The 5,448-nt window shown below is 34.9% G+C and overlaps 1 pseudogene; it reads left to right on the top strand.

The window, feature by feature from the left end:
• The first annotated feature begins 3,800 nt into the window (after positions 1-3,800).
• LOC105810235 lies at positions 3,801-4,251 on the top strand (annotated as a pseudogene).
• The last annotated feature ends 1,197 nt before the right edge of the window (positions 4,252-5,448 follow it).

Raw genomic sequence — 5,448 nt, 5'->3', positions numbered from 1 at the left:
TTTATTTGATTAAACTTTGTTTCCTCATTTTTCTTTTTCAAAGGCAAATCTTTTTACTATCAATCTAGTCTTCTATCATTATGACAACCACCCTCAGTTAATGTAATTCCAGCCCCAAAATAAAAAGATTACTACTTCTATTAGGTTTTCAAGACTGTTAGCAAATGCTTTTTGGGCTTTTTGAAATACTGAAGGTGATTTAGCCAAAATCTTCATTTTTGTAGATCAAGAGTAGTCTTTGAGCTTCTCTTATCTTTACAGCAATGAGATCACAGGAAAGACTGAGAATATAGGGTCAGACAACAATTAAAAAGGAGGAGATTATGAGAATAATTATGCTTCCGAGAAGAAAATGTGCCTAGTGACTAATGGAAACCAAATTTCTTGGTACCAATGACGATGCAGATTTTGTCATTGGTTATCTAATGCTTCTAGGATTTGATTCAGGGAATGAGTGGAGCAAGTAAATGGCAATCCATATCTCATTCAGGTTATTTCTCATATAACTTACTGTTCTTTAGGCAGTGATAGATACTGGAGCTGCTTAGGAGCTGGGTCAGTTCCTTTTGCTGTTTAAAAAAATCACAGAAAAGAAGTTAGAAATCCCACTGGATGCCAAAAACAAAGAAAACAAAAACAAAAAAAAAACGACTTCATTCTGATATTTTGAACAATTTGTTAATTGTCTCTTGTAGAAAAATTATCACCAATGAGATATTTTGGTGTATATACATATATTACAGATATGCACATATATATGCTTAAACAAGTTTTAGTTTTATATATGTATGTATGCAAGTATCCATCTATTTCAATTAAGTTGGTATTTCATTTTTCAATCATCTTGCTAAATTCTGCTTAGTTATTTGAAGTCTTTGGCCAAATGGTGCACAAGTTTTCTTACTGAATGATAAATCACACAAGGTTTTCAGCATTCAAATTATGAGTCCTGCTTATCCTATCTTCCTAAAAGATATGCCTGTGTATGCACATTTCTTCTGAAGCTAGCAGGCCTAAAGATAGAAGTTATTTTGTACTACTTCAAAACTGGAATGAAATATTGATCCAAAAATTCAATGCATTTTATTATGATCATAATTCAATTTTCAGAGTTTGCTGTAAAGGGTGTGTGTGTGCGCATGTGCACGAATTTTCTCCTATACATCATAAAAAATCTATTTGCTTCTAAATAAAGTTTTCAGGCTCAGTTTTCTTATGGCTATGCAACTGATGCCTTTCATAACACTGCCCTAATTTATTATGGATGAGGGATAACCCTATGGCTCAGATCTTAAATATTTTTGTGTTTTTTTAATTATAAATAAAGAATGAAACAAAGGTATAAACCACGTTCTTATTTCCATAGCATAATTCCTCAACCTGTCTTCATGAGAAATTTATCTTTATCATTCAGATAAGTGGAATTGCATTAAGCATCACTTTTCAACTCTTTTATCTAAAATGTCTTAGCAAATTTTTGAATTATGTTGTGTCTGTACACCACCCAGACTACTTGATAAGAAGTTAAAAATGAAGGCTGTTGGTTAGAAGTGCTGTTTGTGCTGGATAGAAAGGAGATGCAAAGGTTTGGTGAAGGTTTACTTTGAAATTTTGTTTCAACTTCTCCATATTTTCCCAACAAAATTAAATTTCTGTATGCCTATATTCTTATTCTAATTAGAAGAAGTTATACACTTGCTTTGTGATCTTTTTATTTACACAGTGAGGTAACAGGCAGCATAAAAAAGATTTCATTGGTACAGGCAAACATCTTTTTTCTTTAAATACACTCTTTGAGCATCCAGTTGATCTATTCGTTGGCAAATACCATTCTGAAATACTATAGAGGGGAACTGAAAAAATATCTCATTAATTTATACACTGGGTAAAGGATCTCAACAGAGGGTCATCTAACCTCTGTGTGAGTACCTCCAGTCAGGGGGACACTTTTACCTTAAAAGGTAAACCTTTCAAAACAATTTTTATTCTGAAAAAGTTATGTTCAATGAGAAATTAATTCAATATTCATTAATGTTTTATAATCATATTAATGATTTTAAGGCAGGTGAATAGCCTTTGTCTCAGCACCTTAAAAAGGACCAAGATTTTGATTTAGAATTACCAAAACAAATCTTCCAGTTTTACATAACAGAAGCCCCATGGAATAATAAGTTTTGACAATTTAAAAAAATGTATTATGTGGATTTGTTTAGATTGTCTCATGTATTAGAGAGCTTGGTAATTGTGACTCAAGCTTCTTCTTTTATTTTTTTAAATTGAGGTGTAATTTACATACAGTAAAATTCACCCTTTTTGAGATACGGTTCCATGAGTTTTGATAACATGGAACTGACAGTCATGCAATCATCACTAAAATCAAGATATAGAAGAATTCCATTCACTCTGCAAAGTTCCTCTTGCTCCTCTACCCACCTTTGGGCCCTCGTAGACAATGATCACTTTTACATCTTTATAGTTTTGCCTCTATCAGAATGTTACATAAATGGTATCATATAGCATATACCCTTTTGAGTCTGGCTTCTTTCTCTCAATATAATGCATTTGAGATTCATCCCTGTTGTTTCAGGTATTAATAGTCTGTTTCTTTTTTCTGCTGAGTAGTGTTACATTATATAGCTATATCATTTTATTGATCCATTCACCACTTAAGGACATTTGGGTTATTCTCACTTTGGGGCAATTATGGATAAAGCTGCTATAAACATTCACATACAGATTTTCATGTGTACATAAATTTTGACCATAAATATCTAAGAATAGCATTACTGGGCAATATGATAATGACATGTTTAACTGTAAAAGAAACTGAAACTCTTGGCCAAAGTGGCAAACTTGGAACCAAAGTTTTGCGATCCAAACAGCAATGCAACGCTCTTTGTTCCTCCCAGTATACTTAGTATTATCAGTGTTGTTTTTTCCTTTCTTTTAGTTTTTAAAAAAAGTCATTCTAATAAGTGCATGGTTATTTCTCACTGGGAGTTTTTATTTGCAGTTTCCTAATGACTAAAAGATGTTGAGCATCTTTTCATGTGCTTATTTGCATTGACATAATTGCTTTGGTGTAGTGTCTTTCAAATGCTATGCCCATTTTTGTACGCGTTTTTTGTTTCCTTATTATTGAGATTTGACAGCTCTTTATATATTCTGGATATGAATCCTTCATCACATATATGATTCACATATATTAATATTTTCTTTTAGCTTGTGGCTTTTCTTTTCATTGTCTTAACAGGGTCTTTTGAAGAGCAAACTTTTTAATTGTAATAAAGTCCAATTTATCGATTTTTCTTTTATGAATCACTGGATTCCTAGTTTTGCAGATAGCCTGAGGAATAATGATTTTACTTTGCCCATGTGCTAACTCTTGTGCTAACATTTTCTAATTTGCTATGCATTAGTTGTTCATAGTAACTGTATTTTCTAGGTTCATGTTCAATGCTCTTCAAAAAGCAAACAAACATAGAAAGATTCTTGACTGCGGTTTCCCCAAATTTCACACTCATGACATCCAATTTCAAATTGTTCCAGTGGCTCTTGGGCTCCTCTTCAGTCTAGTCTCCCACAGAGACTTCACTTGTAAAGGTAATTTATACTTTGGTAAAAGGCAGAGGTGAGAAGATAGCTTTTATTAAAGTGGAAGACAGCCTATTGAAACTTTAATTCTAGGTTTTCATGCATATAATAATTTAGCCATTAGTTAGTACTGTAGTTCGGATTCCCACTAATCTTATCATATTAACCAACACAGAGTAAAGCTCGAGAAATAGAAATAGCCACTGTGTCCATGGAGAGAGGCCGAGGTTGCTGAGCTCTGGTCCGAGGCACTGGGGCACCGGAATGACAAAGATGTCCGCTTCCTTAGTCCTGGCCACTGTCCCGGCTGTGAGCGAGAGGAAGCTGCAGCCCACCCAGGCTGCCCTCACCCTGACACCATCAGCAGTAAACAAGATAAAACAACTTCTTAAAGATAAGCCTGAGAATGTAGCTGTGAAAGTTTGTGTCCAAACCAGAAGCTGTAATGGCCTTTCTTACACTCTAGAATATACAAAAACAAAAGGAGATTCTGATGAAGAAGTTGTTCAAGATGGAGTCAGAGTGTTCATCAAAAAGAAAGCACAGCTAGCACTTTCAGGGACAGAAACGAACTATGTTGAGGACAAATTACCCAGTGAGTTCAATAACCCAAACTTCAAAGGAATGTGTGGTTGTGAGGAAAGCTTTAATATCTGAAACCTCAGGACTCCTCTGGCTATGAGCTCCGGGAACACTCATGGATGCCTTGGAGCTCACTGAAGAAATCATGTGACTGTCACCTGCTTAAATGTGTGGATGCCTTGTAAGGAAAATAAAGTGATGCATTTTGAAAATGAAGTCAGTGTGTTAGATTCAGGAAGAAGTGATATTTGAATATTTGAAGAATATTTAAAGGATACAGAAAATGAAACATCATCAGTCTCTTTGGATCATTATAAAGAAGATCCTACCCTGCGCTTAACTCTCTTGTATCCTTTCTTTTAGAACCAGTTTTATTAAAGTTGCCTTCCTGGGCACCTATCAATCCAATTTATGAAACGGATTGGATCTTTACTGAATGGCTTGCATGTGCATCTCCCCCTGCATTTTTCCCAATCAGACTGGTGATTCTTAAAATTCAGAGGCAGGAAGTCCTGATTGCTGGTAGTAACGTGGTGGTATATTATTTTTCCACCCAAACTTGTCATAGCCTTTTAACATTTTTATGAAAAATTTCATTGTCAGATGCCTCATTTGCATACCCTTTAACAGTACTGAGCAAAGATTTCCTTGAACTGTAGTGATGGTAGCAAAAGGTGAGAAATACTTCATCCACCTATTTTTAAATCCATTTTTCATTTGCCACCCTAAATGTCTGCTCAAAGATGGGATCTCAAGCTGACTTCAATTCTCTTAGTTGAAAGGTCTCTTAAAATCCATCTAGCTCACCCCACTCAATTCTGTACATGAGGAGGCCAAACCCCAGGGAGGCCAAAGGGCTTTTGTCTACCCTCAGAGGTGAGTTGAACTCCACTCCCATTTCCCCTTCCTACTAGGTGACAGTGCTCTCCCCTCTGAGGCCATCTGGGAAGGTAAATGGCAATCTGGCTTTTTTTGTCGGGTCAACATATTGACAGAATTTCTTTTCAATTTGATGGAGATCATATTAGTTTTATTTTGAGTGAGAAGAATCTTATTTTAAAACTCTTATGTGAATTACCATATTGTTTCTTTAAACTTTGAAACAATGGTTTATACTAGCAGAGAAGACATTGTGGCAACCTAGAATTATGGGGTATGTAGTCATAATTGTGAAGAAGAACATGGGGGTCTTTTCTTAAAATTCCCAATATGCGTACACTTTCTGATTTATAAGTCCAATTGCTGGAGTTTTTAAAAACTATTTTAACCTAA

Source organism: Propithecus coquereli, unplaced genomic scaffold (genome assembly GCF_000956105.1).
Source record: "Propithecus coquereli isolate 6110/MARCELLA unplaced genomic scaffold, Pcoq_1.0 Scaffold207, whole genome shotgun sequence".
NCBI lineage: Eukaryota > Metazoa > Chordata > Mammalia > Primates > Indriidae > Propithecus > Propithecus coquereli.
This window is presented reverse-complemented; position numbering and strand designations above follow the sequence as displayed.